The sequence below is a fragment of the Panthera pardus genome, unplaced genomic scaffold (genome assembly GCF_024362965.1).
Source record: "Panthera pardus isolate Hobbes unplaced genomic scaffold, ASM2436296v1 HiC_scaffold_18, whole genome shotgun sequence".
NCBI lineage: Eukaryota > Metazoa > Chordata > Mammalia > Carnivora > Felidae > Panthera > Panthera pardus.
Window position 1 is genome coordinate 7723289 of NW_026526743.1, and position 15977 is coordinate 7739265.

The 15977-nt window shown below is 45.2% G+C and overlaps 1 protein-coding gene across 1 annotated transcript in view; it reads left to right on the forward strand.

The window, feature by feature from the left end:
- Positions 1–3566: 3566 nt before the first annotated feature.
- Positions 3567–15977, forward strand: part of ZNF761 (zinc finger protein 761) — a 79117-nt gene continuing 66706 nt past the window's right edge. Inside the window, exons 1-2 of the mRNA XM_019436702.2 lie at positions 3567–4020; positions 15126–15218. The gene's annotated coding sequence lies outside the window, so the exon portion shown is untranslated. The remainder of the gene's footprint in view (positions 4021–15125; positions 15219–15977) is intronic.

A 15977-nucleotide genomic window follows, 5' to 3' on the forward strand; every position in this document is an offset into this window, starting at 1 on the left:
GGCTCTGTGCTGACAGCAGGATGCCTAAGGCAGGGCTGGAACTCATGAACTGCAAGAGCATGATCTGAGTCAGAGTTGGATGCTTAACCAACTGAGCCACCCAGGCGCCCCATTACTCAAGTTTTAAAACATGAATACAAATATACATTGTGAAATGATTATCACAATCAAGCTAATGAACATACCCCTCACCTCATATAGCTAAGATTTGTGTGTATGTGTGGTGAGAACACTTAAGATGTTCTCTCCTAGTGAATTTCGAGTGTACAATACACTATTAATTATAGCCACAATGATGTGTATTAGACTTGTAACTGACCTATTTAGCGTGGCTCCTAGCTCAGGAAATGGACGGGTAAGCCTGCCATGCAGGTGCACTGCCATGGCCAAGTGCTCTTTTCCAGGAAATCCCTACAGGGCTGGACAAATGTAAAGGGTGGCTCCTGGCTGGGTTTGCCAACAGTGTTGCTGAAATAACTCCCATCACCTCCTCACAAGAGAAGTTAATAACTCAAGAGACAAGGGATTGGGCAAAGAGAAAGGGAGAAATTTATTTGGGGGGAGAAGAGGCAGACGCAAGCCTTAACAACTGGCCTCTCTGCTAACAGGACGGACACCTAGTGTTTTATAGGGAGAGGGTCAGGGGGGCACTTGCGCGAGAACGGGCAGGGAGCACGTGGTCATGCGTGGGGGCTGGTATGTGCTCAGCGCCTGATCACGAGCAGCACAGGGGAGGAAGTCTTGTAGGCATTCTGTTGCCATCAGGGCTTTTCTGCCCCAGCCATTGGAATGTCCCGGTCATTTCAAAACATCTTCATCAGTGCCTTAAAGACTGTGCTATAAGAACAACGGGCTTCAGTTAGAGCACGAGTGAAATGGTCTTGTCTATTTTATGGTTGTATTAAACATTTTTTTTTAATGTTTTTTAAAATTTATTTTTGAGAGAGAGAGAGAGAGAGAACAAGCAGGGGAGGGGCAGAGAAAGAGGGGGACACAGAATTCAAAGCAGGCTCCAGGCTGTGAGCACAGAGCCCCACACGGGGCTGAAACTCACAAGTTGTGACATCACGGCCTGCGCCAAAGTCGGACGCTTAACGACCTGAGCCACCCGGGGGGCCCCTCTTTCTGGTGTTGCCTTTTGGGGTCTGCAATTGAGTAAGAGGGCTGCCTAGCTGAACTCCAATAATTATTTATCCTGCCTGAGTACCATTTGATTAGCGTCTCAATATTTCTTCCGCCCTCAGCGCCTGATAACAAACATGCTAATCTTCACATTTATGATTTTAACTTTTTATGGGTTCCACATATACAGATACATATACAGAATTGTTTTTTTCCTGTGTGTGGCTTATTTAATTTAGCAAAGTGTCCTCTGGATACATCCTGTTGCTGCAAATGGAAATATTTCTTTCACTTTTGAGGCTGAACACACACACACACATACACACACACACAACTTCAGAAGTATATTCAGGAGTATATATATATATATATATATATGCACACAAAATACTGTTTTTATTCATTGGAGGAGAGAATATGTGATGTCAAAATAAATCATTTTGTGGGGTGCCTGGGTGGCTCAGTCTGTTGAGCATCTGACTCTTGGTTTCGGCTCAGGTCATGATCTCACAGTTTGTGAGTTCAAGCCCCACATCAGGTTCTGTGCTGACAGTGCAGAGCCTGCTTGGAATTCTCTCTCTCTCTTTACCCCTCTGCCGCTCACTCTTTCTCTCTCTCTCAAGATAAATAAATAAACTTAAAAAAATAAAGGAATTAAAAAAATCACTTTGCATGTGGATTTTTTTGAGCTGAAGGCAATTAGGACCCAGCAGGCTCAGGTAATGTGATTTTGCCTCTAAGTTAACTGCTAGGAAGAAATTAGATAGGGGACCTCAACCAGGAAGAGAGCTAATACCAGAGATAATTTTTTTTATCAGCAAGATTGGCCTGCCTGGTGTGGAAAACCTTTGCCAACATTTGCTCTTTCCTTTTTACTGTGAATTTATTAACCCCTTTTTGAAATTCTAAATCCCTACCCCCCCCTTCTTAGGTCAGAATGGCCAATAGGTATCATTTGCTTGTCCTTGAGCCTCCTATCTTTGGGGTTTCTGTAATGAAGAAATTAAATTTGTTTTTCTCCTGTGATTAATCTTTCTTTCTTTTTTTCTTTTTCTTTTTTTTTGAGTAGGCTCCACACTCAGCATGGAGCCCAACATGGGGCTTGAACTCATGACCCTGAGGTCAAGACCTGAGCTGAGATCAAGAGTTAGAGGCTTAACTGACTGAGCCACTCAGGCGCCCTTAATCTGTCTTATGTCAGTTTAATTATTAGACCAGCCAAAGAATCTAGAAGGAAGAGAAAAGTTTTCCTTTTCTACACATTCATCCCAATCAGCAGGACAACTGTAGCGAGACCATTTCATATTTTACAGTGGGAAACCACTGACTATTTTCTAGAATGGCTAGCATAAAGAAAAAAAAAATGACAACACCAAATTCCAGTGAAAACGTTGAGGAATTAGAGTTCTCATATACTGCTAACGGGAGTGGATGAGCTACATTCAACTCTGGAAAGCTGCTTGGCAGTTACTTATGAAAATAAACATTTCCCTACTGAAGGGGAGCATTTGGTCACCCGCACACATGCGCGTCTTCCGTTAAGAATTATTTTAGGCTGCTTATTTTAAAGAAACAGCAGACAAAGGAAAAAGTCTGAAATCCGAAGTTCTGGTTTCCTTTTGTAAGAGGCATTTGCATTTATAAAGGAAAGCTCTATTTGTAAGGATGCCTCCCTCTGTAGCCCAGAGAGGGGAGAATGTGCAAATCCCCAGAAACTGCTCAATGGAGAAAGCATGGATTGAAATCTGGACAACAACAACCGTAGGCTTGATCCTCGTGCTCTGCCTGGTCACCTCCCCAAATGCTTCCCAGTAGGATCACGCGTGGGGTTCCCCAAAGCATTACTGCTGCTGCCCACCCCCTCAGATTCCGTCGCTCGGTCACTTGGTGTGGGTGGAAACAAGTGTTGTGTTAATGAAGCACTCTCCACGACTCTAAGTGAGGCCAGAGTTAAGCACGAGAGCTTCCCATCATCTTATGGGAGTTGAGTGCAGGCTTTGGCTCAAGAAGAGGTAACAGGGTCTCCTCTCCATGAGTCGGGGAGGTCCCTACCGCACGCGTTCCTGCGCTGCAGAACTTGGGGGCCTCTGTAGGAAACGAGGCCCCTTGAAAGTCGCCGGGTGGACCCTGGGGCCTCTCTCCAGCCCATCCCAAACAGATTGCTGAAGGGTCCCAAGAGAGAATGCAGGGACACATACAGCACAGCAAATGAGTGGCACAAACAGGACAGCTTACTGAAACAAAGTACACTCTCAAGATGTGAGAGTAAGAGATCCCCGGGAGGGGGGGGGGCAGGGGGGAGAGAGCTGGGGGCCCTGGGCTTTGGGTTTCCAAGGGTGATTGACAGTTGTTAACTAGGGGGTGGGCTATTTATTACTTGGGGTGGGAATTTCTTGCAAGCAGGGTTTCCGCGCCTTTTCTTCCTTATTTGGTCAGGCGTTTCCTGTCATGGCACCCGCCATCTTGGGCCTGTCTGGTTCGAGCTGGCTTCTCGTGGAGAGCGGCCCGCGTGGGCATCCGCCTCCCCTGCCAGGGGGCCACGCTCCCGTCCCCTCCCCTCCCCTGCAGGGAGCCCGTCGGAACAGACTCAGGGCCTACTGTGGCACCCAGAGGAGGAGAAAGGCAGGGGGTGCTCTCCCAGTAGGAGCTCAGGGAGTTTCTGAAACAGCTCAGGACACAAAGGACCAGGAAGTGGGGCCTCTTCTGCATTTCGGCGTCCTGCCTGCAGGCGAGCGGTTTGCTGCCGCCGCCGAGACGCCCTTCCGGTGCCTCTGAAGGCATTTTCTCCCGGCGCAGCTGCGACTTCTCCGCCAGTGCCTTCGGAGAAAGAGATCTAGAGGACGAGGAGAGGGAAAAAAAAACGCAAAAAACAAACAAGAAGGAATGGCTGGGTCCCAGGTAAGCCGTGCGGCCCACGTCAGAAGCCGTGTCATCTCTTTGTGCCGAAATTCCGTGCAAGGAGAAGTCGCCAAGGTCGGGGGCGCCTGGGTGGCCCAGTCGGTGGAGCTTTCTGGATTCTGGATTCCGGCTCAGGCCCCGGCCCCGGGGGGGGGGCGGGGGGGTCGTGGGTTGGAGCCCCCTCCCCCCGCGTCCGGCCGCGGCTGAGCGTGGAGCCTGCTTGAGACTCTCTCGCTCTCCCCCTCCGCCCCTTCCTCGCGCGCGCGCACGCGTGGACGCGCTCGCTTGCTCTCAATTAAAAAAAAATTTTTTTTTTTTTTTTTTTTGCAAATGTTGATTACGCTAGTTCTCCCGTTCCTGCCTTGTGAGCGTTTTCACCTATTTTTAGGAAGCTTTTTAAAAAGGATACTGACATTTTTGCGCTTTAGAAAACCCTCCTCGGTTCCAGCGCCCTCTTTCCCGTCCCTCCAGCCCGGCTTCCAGCAGGACGTGAAAAATTGTCACTCGGAACTCCTGTCTTGCGTGTATCGAAAATGTCCCCTCTGACCGATCCACAGGGAATCCCAAAGTTTTCTGTTGCGGAGGGGGCCGAGTCCTGGGAGATCGGGCAAGGGGAACATTTCACCGTTAGGTCCCATCTGGATGCTTTAACGGCTCTGGGTAGACCAGGATTAAGAAAATGCGGTTAAATAAGCAGAATGCATAAGTGTCCCGGAATAACTCGGAAAGTTCTGGAAAAGAGACAGCCTTCCCTGTTTAGAATGTGAAAGAAAGAAAGATGCTCTATTTAAAATACACGATTACGTTACAGGCCGTGGGAGCTCCGGTGGCTTGTAATTTGTATAAATCCCACTGTTTTCTAGTAATTGGATTCATATTCTGATTTACTTTTTGGGGGAACGAGAACACAGCGGTGATCATGTGTCCTTCCGTGTGCCTTAGGCACTGGTACCGGTTTGCTTCGTTACGGCTGATGTTAATTAACTTCTTTTCCTTGGCTCATTGCTCTCTGACCGGGTCCTCCTCTACAGCATCGATATTTTCCATTTTATCGTTCGTAAGGAGGTTCGGTGGAGTTCCTGAAAGGTGCAGAAGCCTTTACGTTTAAACTGCAAACTCTTTTCTTCTTGTAGTTTCTGTTGGAAAATGAAGACTCTCACTTTTGTGTACTCTGGAGACACTGACTTCTGGCACCCTGTTTCTAAATAATTCAGGCCATTGTCCTGCAAGTTTCCGTTTTATTACATTTTACTCTGCACTCATGTCTCAGACACGCTCTCCTTGTATTTTCAGAAAAATAAAAGGATCACATAAATTGACATAAACTTCTAAAACCTAACATAGCGTAAATGATTATTGAAAAAATTTTTAATGAAATTCTAGACTCAAAAGCATTAGCTGTTTTTTTTTCCAAATTTTTATTCAAATTCTAGGAAGTTTTTATATATATACGTGTGTGTATATATATATTTAGATATATCTATATATATATATCTATATATATATATATATGTGATATAGCTGTTTTCTTTATAGCGTTCTGTGTGTTTTCATAGTGTGATTAAAAGACATCATTCACACATGGGTTTATAAGTTTTACGCCATTGGAAATGTTTCTTAAGTTACCAGGACAGTTTTGTACTGTCACTTTTAATGTGTATATAATTACTTTTTACGTGTATGGATCCTGTCTTGTTTCCATCACTCTTCTCAGGTTTGACACCTTCATGAACATTGCTTTGGAGTCCTCTCTTTATTGACCTGTGTGTCATTTTAGATCAACTCTAGGGCAGATAACCTGGATTAAAGCCTAATCCCTTCCATGTACTGGATGGTTGACAAAATATTCTCATAAAAAAGGAAGAATAATACGTCCTGTTAGATTATTAATACTTATTTGTGCATTAATTTATGAAAAAATCGTTAGAATGTCATCTAGTAACTGATATTGTTGGGCCATTTTTGCTATTCTAGTAGAACCTGCAATTGCGTTTAAATGCCTTCAGTTCCCAGTCCTCCAATACTTCTTGGAGTTCTACCTCTTTGTTATTAAAAAATGTATCCCTTAGCCCACAGGCTACTGCCTGGAAAGAAATGGAGATCCCACCCCAGAACTCAACAGAATCTGCATTCAGGAAGATGTCCGTTCATTATTGTGAAATTCACATTCACATTAGAATTTGCTAAGTACATCTGTAACCCACTAAAACTTTCCATCTAAGACAGAGACACAACGTATACTCTATGATAGAAATACAGTACTCAAAAAGGTGTATGTCTGTGTTGATGCCTTCATTTCAGAATTTATCTTGGGTAAACACAGTATATATAGTGGTTTTGTGGATCAGACGCCATCCTCTTAACTCAGAGTTCGAGAATACATCAGAGCATATTGCTGGCTTAATTATCTTATGGATAAAGCAGGGAACACACGTAAGCCAGAACTAGTTGTCCTTAATATAATCAAAGTAACATGAGTACACACCAGGTAAGAGTCAGAGTGACTTTTAACAAAGTTAAAGGCGGACTTTACCTTTACACCAGGTAAAGTTGTGACACAAAGGGAACTTTATTTGCAGCACATAAGGAGATCCTTGGGAATAACTTCTGAAGCCTTGATTTCCCAAGCAAGGCTGAGTGGGTTCCTTTTATTTAGAGTTAGGATGGATGTTCAGAAAGGGGAGCCTTGTCATATTAGGTAGAGGCGGACATAAGGCCATGCACATTCCATACGGAAACAGGTCTGTACTTTGTATGTTACATCAATGGGGCTTGTGCTCCTTGGGTGGAGATTTAGTATTACAATGAGGTAAAGATAATTGTCAGTCACCCTAAAGTCTGTCTGCAGGTGTGATTTGGAGGTTAAGCTCACGCTGGTGTCAGTGGCCGGGGCACTGGAGCTCTTTGTCAAGGCACTCATTGCTTGAGGTTCGGAAGTTTCCATTTCCATGATGTGAGGCTATGCCCATCAGGTCTCTTGCCCAAATTGAAAGATAAGCAGGAAAGAAGAGCTGAATGAAAATGTAGGAAAAGGTTTCGTTGGGGATGTGCAGGTGGGCAGTAGGGTCTAGCTGGTGACAAATCCCTCCTCTAGTTTCATTCTGCCCCTCGTTCTCGAGGGGCACCAGCAGAAGGTCCATCCTGGAGCTACTTCCTGCTGGGCATGGGCATGTCATAAGGATTGGCTGAGGAGCAGAATTTCCCCTCAGCTAGATTTTTTTTTTCCTTTTTTTTTTTTTTTAATTTTTTTTTTTAACCTTTATTTATTTTTGAGACAGAGAGAGACAGAGCATGAACGGGGGAGGGTCAGAGAGAGGGAGACACAGAATCTGAAACAGGCTCCAGGCTCTGAGCTGGCAGCACAGAGCCCAATGTGGGGCTCAAACTCACGGACTGCGAGATCACGACCTGAGCTGAAGTTGGACGCTTAACTGACTGAGCCACCCAGGCGACCCTCCCCTCAGCTAGATTTAAAAAAAAAAAATTTTTTTTAATGTTTATTCAGTGTTGAGAGATGGAGAGAGACAGCATGAGTGGAGGAGGGGCAGACAGAGGGGAGAACAGATGCCAAAGCAGGCTCCAGGCTCTGAGCTGTCAGCACAGAGCTGACGCAGGGTGTGAACCCACAGACCGCGAGATCATGACCCGAGCCCAAGTTGGACGCGTAACCGACTGAGCCACCCAGGCGCCCTCCCTCAGCTAGTTTTAGATCTGCTTGTGGGTCCCCAAGCTCATGTAACCTCGTGTTACTACCGTTTGTAATTTTATGGTCTCTGAGCTTGGACACAAATTGTACCAAATTCGATGCAAGTATGCAAGGTCCAAACAGCAAGATGAGCAGTATTTTTTGTTAGTTTCCTTTTGCTATGTGATCTTACTGCTGTTTACTAGGGAAGTTATCCCCCAGGGATGGTCCACTGTGTTGATAGCTTTTGGCATCTCTAGGATAATAGTGACAAGAACTCACATTAAGAGAGTGTTCATCGTGACATCAGACCAGAGGAAGAGGGGGCTAGAACGTTATTGTGCTATGTATTAACAATAAGCTGTGGTATTTATTACCCCTCATGGAGAGAGTGATTTAATCTGTTAAACGGGCCTGGCAGCAACCAGTAAGGCTGAAGAAATCAACAGAACTAATACCATACAGATAGTGATTATGTTTTTCTTTTCTTTCTCTGTCTCTTTTTTTTAATGTTTATTTATTTTTGAGAAAGACAGAGTGCAAGTGGGAGGGTCAGAGAGAGAGGGAGACACAGAATCTGAAGCAGGGTCCAGGCTCTGAGCTGTCAGCACAGAGCCCGACGCGGGGCTGGAACTCACGGGCCGCGAGATCATGACCTGAGCCGAAGGCGGTCGCCCAACTGACTGAGGCACCCAGGTGCGCCTCTCTCTCTGTCTTTTAATGTTTATTTTTGTGAAACAGAGTGTGAGCGGGGGAGGGGCAGAGAGAGGGGGAGACAGAATCTGAAGCAGGCTCCAGGCTCTGAGCTGTCCGCACAGAGCCTCACGCGGGGCTCGAACCCACAAACCGCAAGATCATGACCTGAGCCGAAGTTGGACGCTTAACCGGCTGAGCCACCCAGGCGCCCCTTTCGTTGTTGTTTTTAAACAAAATTTTAAGTGTATTTCTTTATTTTGAGAGAGACAGAGCACAAGTTGGGGAGGAACAGAGAGAGAGGGAGAGAATCCCAAGTAGGCTTCGCACTGTAAGCACAGATCCCGATGCAGGGCTTGAACCCATGAACTGCGAGACCATAACATGAGCTGAAACCAAGAGTCAGATGCTCAACAGACTGAGCCACCCAGGCACCCTGAGATTATTATGTTTTAAATTTGAGGACCTTTATCCATTGAGGTTCTCCTTATTTTGAGAGTGTGTCCAGAACAGAAGTTTCGGGTCAGTGAGTTGCTCACAGGAATATTGTCATCTGGTGCTCTGGCTCCCTGGGCCTCTGTGTAGATACTTTTTTTTTACTCTAATCTGTTGGATTCGAGAAGGTAGGATGCCTTCTAATTTGAAGGAAGAGCATGTGGTTAGTAGTACTGGGTGGGGTGATGGCCAAGAGTATAGTCAGGGTAAATATGGGGTGACCCACTTTTCCAAGTTTTTTTTTAAAGTTTATTTTTGAGACAGGGAGAGGGAGAGGGTGAACAGGGAAGGGACAGAGAGAGGAGGAGGGAGAGAATCCCATGCAGAGCTCGGAGCTCGAACTCACGAAGTACGAGATCATGATCCAAGCCAAGATCAAGAGCCTGACGCTTAACTGGCTGAGCCACCCAGGCATCCCTGTTTTTCCATATTTTGAGGTACATCAGTCTCCAGTTTCATTTGAGTGAAGCTTAGTTTCAGTGGGTAGTGGGAGGAAACCTCTCCATCACCTGCTGGGGATTAATTATTTGCTAAATGGCCTGACTTCTGGCTCTGGAGGGGGGGAGGCAGGTGGAGCATTTTGGAAAGTTCTCCCATACGTCATTTCAAATGGGCTGAGCTTTTAGTTTCTTTACTTTATTATTTTTAAGTTTTAAAATTTTTTTAAATGCTTATTATTTAAAAAAAAAAATTTTTTTTAACGTTTATTTATTTTTGAGACAGAGAGAGACAGAGCATGAATGGGGGAGGGTCAGAGAGAGGGAGACACAGAATCCGAAACAGGCTCCAGGCTCCGAGCTGTCAGCACAGAGCCCGACGTGGGGCTTGAACTCATGGACCGCGAGATCATGACCTGAGCCGAAGTCGGCCGCTCAACCGACTGAGCCACCCAGGCGCCCCTAAATGCTTATTTTTGAGAGAGAGAGAGAGCACGAGCTGTGGGGGGGGGGGGGGAGACAGGATCTGAAAAGGGCTGTGCACTGACCCCAGAGAAAATGGGCAGAGCTTTCAGTTTGCCTGTTGGGCTGCTCTGATTCTGGTGAGACCTATTGGAACTAACTTTAACCTGTTTTCCTGTGTTTCCTGATACGACTTTGCCAGAGTCTTTTTAGGGTTCTGTTAGCCCATTCTGTCTTCCCAGAAGACTGAGAGGTCTCCAGGCAGAGTGTAACCTCCACTTGATATTTAAGGGCTTGGCTACCTTAGAAATGATTTTTGATATAAATCAAAAAGGTCGTTCTGGATTGACCTTGGCAACCCAAATCAGGGAATTTGCCCCCTTATTAACGCCCTTTCTGGGGCTCCTGGGTGGCTCAGTTGGTTAAGCGTCGGACTCTTGATTTTGGCTCAGGTCATGATATCGTGGTTCGTGAGTTCAAACCCCACCTCTGGCTCTGTGCTGACAGCTCAGAGCCTGGAGCCCGCTTTGGATTCTGTCTCCCTCTCTCTCTGCCCCTCCCCTGCTCGTGCTCTGTCTTTCTCTCTCTCTCTGTCTCTCCCTCTCAAAAATAAACAAACATTAAAAAAACTTAAATTATTGAGGTCCTTTCTGCCTCACAGAGAAAGGCCTCAATCCATCCAGTGAATGTATCCACAAACACCCAAAGGTATCTGAACCCTCTGGGAGCAATTTGCCTTACACTAAGGTCCCTTCACCAACCCTCCCCAGACATCGCCCTTGGATTTGAGTTTCTCTAACTAAAGGGTGTACCTACCAAAGGTCTGGTTTATCATTGTTTGCCTACAGTAGGCACATTGATTTGTTATTTCTCGGTGACTTCCTTCATCGTTGGGGTGCTCATAATCTTTAGTAACCATAGGTATAAGGCTTCCTTACCGTGGTGGGTTGAGGCAGGTACACTCTTCAGGGAGTGAGTCTACAGCAGTCTTAGGTACCTGGATTTTCCAGTGGTTATTCATCATCCATCCTCTGGCTGGTGGGGACCATCGATAACCCAGCTTTACAGCCTCCTTTATCTCATTGTGGAAGCAGGACGGAGTGAGCTTACATAGTGGTAGAGAGGGAGTTACTGGAAAATGCAGAATCTCCCCAGACTTGGGTGTCCTTTTGGTGCTGCATCTGCAAAATTATTTTCCTCTGTTCCCTCTGAATTTCCTTTTTGAGGACTCGACGGTGAACCACCGCCACTCGTTTAGGTGTGTGTATGGCTTCTGGCGGTCTGAGAATTTCCTTGCCATATTTAATTTCTCCATGCTTGGTAGTTAGCAGTCTTCCCTCAACAAAAATGTAATCCTATTTGTCATTACCTTTCTTAGCAAAAATGCATATTACTTTCCTTCCATATAGACTTGCTTTCCTTACCATTTTTAGCAGTCTCAATTACACATATCAGAATTACAAGTTTTTTTTTTTTTTTTTTAACGTTTATTTATTTTTGAGACAGAGAGAACGTGAACGGGGGAGGGTCAGAGAGAGAGGGAGACACAGAATCTGAAGCAGGCTCCAGGACCTGAGCTGTTAGCACAGAGCGGGGCTCGAACTCACAGACTGAGATCATGACCTGAGCCAAAGTCGGACGCCTAACTGACTGAGCCACCCAGGTGCCCCCAGAATTTTAACGTTTAGGGGCACCTGGATGGCTCAGTCAGTTGAGCGTCCGACTTTGGCTCAGGTCATGATCTCACGGTTTGTGAGTTCGAGCCCCACATTGAGCTCTGTACTACCCTCTCTCTGCCCCTCCTCCACTCACACTCAGTTTCTCTCAAAAATAAAGTAAAAACATTAAAAAAAAAAAGAATTTTAACATTTAGAAACCTGAATTTCTAGTAAAAAATAAGTACTACCCAATTGTGAACTGTTGCACCAGAATTCTTTAGATTGGCAAATTTATGAACATATGTCATAATTTCTAGAATAGTTTTTTGATAGAACTATATATATATATATATATGTAAATGTTTATGAATTTCTAAGAGAGAGAGAGAAAGAGAGAGAGAGGCAGAGCATGAACAAGCGAGGGGGGCAGAGAGAGAGGGAGACCCAGAATCTGAAGCAGGCTCCAGGCTCCAAGCTGTCAGCACAGAGCCTGATGCAGGGCTCGAACCCATGATCCGTGAGATCATGACCTGAGCCGAAGTTGGATGTTTAACTGATTGAGCCACCCAGGCGCCCCAAGAACCTTTTAATAAAGCATAAAACATGTGTACTTCCAGACCCAAATTTATGTCTAGTTTCTCTCTAATAAAACAAGAACAGATAAACCTAATGTTTAATAATCAGTGTTTCAGTATTCTGTCTTCTTAGGAAAAGACTTAGATATCCAGTGAGTTCAAACCAGTTTATCATTTACTTGAGCAAAACTTCAGAGTGTTAGATTATCAAAGATTTTGTAAGCTATTTAAACATTCACCTATCAGTCTTTTTTCTTATTGAACTTATTTACTCTTTAACAATTACCCATGAAAACCATGGGACAGACCGAATTTTAAGTTCTTTTCGGTGACAAATTGTAACAGATACTACGTGAACATGACTAGTAAATTCAGGTAGAACAAAGGTTAATTATCTCTTATTTTTGATGTTGATAATTCCAAAAGATCTGCCTATTTTATTTTATTTTTTTTTTAATTTTTTTTTTCAACGTTTTTTATTTATTTTTGGGACAGAGAGAGACAGAGCATGAGCGGGGGAGGGGCAGAGAGAGAGGGAGACACAGAATCGGAAACAGGCTCCAGGCTCCGAGCCATCAGCCCAGACCCCGACGCGGGGCTCGAACTCACGGACCGCGAGATCGTGACCTGGCTGAAGTCGGACACTTAACCGACTGCGCCACCCAGGCGCCCCAAGATCTGCCTATTTTAATGAAACCAACAAGCTTAAACTTTAGTTTACAAAAAATGATCCCAGATATGTGAATGTGAAAAACGTTTGGCATATATATATCATATATATGACATTCTAATATATACACACACACACACACACACACACACACACACACATAAATAAGCGTTTGTCTTTTGAACCAGTTAAATAGAGCTCTTACTTGTTCCAAGTGCCGGCTTCCAGTGACCCAGGGAGTTGCTGTCTCCTTTGGGGATAGAAGGAAAGGAGGAAGTGCTCAGGGTGGAGATTTAAGCTGGGAACAAGAAGCCCACCAAACAACCAGGTGGGATGGAGATTTCAGTCTCAGACCGTAGCCCCGTCTCTGCTGGGTCACTCCCATTTTGCAAGGTTGGACCATCCCAAGCCTGTGAATGGCTGGGTCCTGTGATCTTCCGGGGATGTCTAGACTCAACTTGAATGAGTATTCAATTTTCCCCGAGTATTCTGAGCGTTATGCCGTCTTGCCCAGACTTTGTGGGACAGCTCTCCCCATTTACCTCTTAAAGCTGTGCCACAGACCTGGTATGGCTTATCCCAACAGAAATCCTTCTGAGTAATAGTACTCAGAATGCCCACTGGATTTCAGGGGCCGTCAGAACACCAGGCTGGCAGTCATAGGTGTGAAGAGTGAGCACCCCCTCTGTCCCCCAAGGAATCTGCCTCCTGCCACAGTAACTTGAACAGGTTTAGCCAGAGTGACCTTGTGCTGACCGCTGCTTCATCTGTTGGGAACCAGGGAAACAGAGACCAGAACCTGAGAAACACACATGTGGATTGCCAGATTCGTAAGTGAACTAAAGTGAACTTGCTCCTTGGTGAGTCACAGACAGAAACGACACCAAGCAGAGTTGCCAACACAAGGGAAAGTTTATTTGTAGCAAATAAGGAGGTCACAGGGAATAACTTCTAAAGCCAAGACTCCGGAGCAAGAGTGAATGAGTTCCTTTTATTTAGGCTTAGGGTGAATATTTTTCCCTTTTTTTAAAATTCAAATTTTACTTTATTATTACTATTTTTTTTAAATTTTTTTTTTAACGTTTATTCATTTTTTGATAGAGACAGAGCGTGAGTGAGGGAGGGGCAGAGAAAGAGGGAGACACAGAATCCGTAGCAGACTCCAGGCTCTGAGCTGTCAGCACAGAGCCCGACGTGGGGCTTGAACTCACAGACTGTGAGATCATGACCTGAGCCGAAGTCGGATGCCCAACCGACTGAGCCACCCAGGCGCCCCTATTATTACTATTTTTTAAATTTTTATTTATTTTTGAAAGAGAGACAGAGCATGAGCGGGGGAGGGGCAGAGAGAGAGGGAGACACAGAATCCGAACCAGACTCCAGGCTCTGATCTGTCAGCACAGAGCCTGACGCGGGACTCAAACTGATAAACCGTGAGATCATGACCTGAGCTGAAGTTGGACGCTCAACTGACTGAGCCACCCAGGCGCCCCTATTTTATTATTATTTAAAACAAATTATTTATTCTTGGGGGGGCGGGCAGAGAGAGAGAGGGGGAGAGAGAGAGAATCTCAAGCAGGCTTCGCACTGTCAGTGCAGAGCCTGATGCAGGGCTTGAACTCACCAACCGTGAGATTTATGACCTGAGCTGAAGTCAAGAGTCGGATGGTTAAGTGACTGAGTCATCCGGGCGCCCCTGAAATTTAAATTTTAGTTAACGTACAGCGCAGTATTGGTTCCAGGAGTAGGATTCAGTGATTCATCACCTCTGTACAACACCCAGTACTCATCCCACCAAAGTGCCCTCCTCGGTACCCATCACCCATCTAGCCCACCCCCCACCCACCTCCCTCTGTCAACCCTCAGTTTGTTCTCTATTATTAAGAGTCTCTTGTGGCTTATTGTCCTCTCTTCTCTCCTCTCCCCTTCCCGTATGTTCATCTGTTTTCTTTCTTAAATCATATGATATTTGGCTTTGTCTGATTTATTTTTCTTAGCGTAATACATTGTAGCTCCATTCATGTCGTTACACATGGCAAGATGTCGTTCTTTTTGATGGCTAAGTAATATTCCTCTGTGTGTGTGTGTGTGTGTGTGTGTGTGTGTGTGTGTGTGTACACCCATGCACATGCACACACACACACATGTCACATCTTCTTTATCCATTCATCACTTGATGGACATTTGGGCTTTTTCCATACTTTGGCTACTGCTGATAGTGCTGCTATAAACATTGGGGTTTGTGTGCCCTTTTGTATCTGTATTTTTGTATCCTTTTGATAAGTACCTAGTGCAATTGCTGGATGGTAGTATAGTTCTGTTTTTAGATTTTCTAGAATTCTACAGTGTCCTCTCTTCTCTACTGAGCACAGTAGTGGATGGGAAGTTAGAATCTCCAGCAATACTCATATTCCTTTTTCTAATAAACAGATCTTGTGTCAAAGCCAGACCTGGTCATCTTTTTGGAGCAAGAGAAGGAGCTCAGGGATGTGAAGAGAGAGGAGAAGGTAGCCACACACTCAGGTAGGTGGGCATGAATGAAGCAGATGCCAGAGGAGAGGTTCAAATGTCAAGGAGCAAGGTAGACCTTACATTGTGGTTTAGGCAGCTCTCCTTGAATAGAAACAAGTTTGAGAAGGGTAGGTGTATTTCTCTTGCTGTCACAGAGGGACGCGTCCTGTCCAACACTCATCGGGCTCTTACAACCTCTGAGGAGTCTCCTTTAGCTCTAGTGATGGTCCATCACATCCACAGCATGGACAAAAGCCTCCTCGTGGATGGTGAGGGCCTCCATGATCTTAAGTGCTTTTCCATTGCTTTTGGAGGCCTGCGGAAATCCGTGCATATTTCTGAGGGTCTCTATGTTAAGTCATTTGTAAGTTCTGTTTTGCCTCCCGTCAGAAGTGTATGAGGATGCGGGGGCATATGGGGATTTGGTGCAGAAATCCCAGAAACAGTGGAGACAGATTTCACCTGTTTTCTGCTTTTTGATTTCCAGTCTTAGGGAGGCTTTAAACATAGCTGTACAAAACTGAGACTGAGGAATTTCTCCAGATAACACAGCACCTCCCTAAAATGAGAAAATCTAATGCTTTATTTCACTTCACAGTTTCCTTATTCTTTCTGGACTGACAGTAGAAATTGCAACTCAGTGTGTTCCAATTTCTCAATTGTTAAATAATTCAGTGTTTCTATTTGTATCCTGGAGTTCCTACATAGGGTAATGCCATACAGGAGCTGGAACATTTAGAACTTAGAGCACATAAAGTGTGCCTGGGTGTC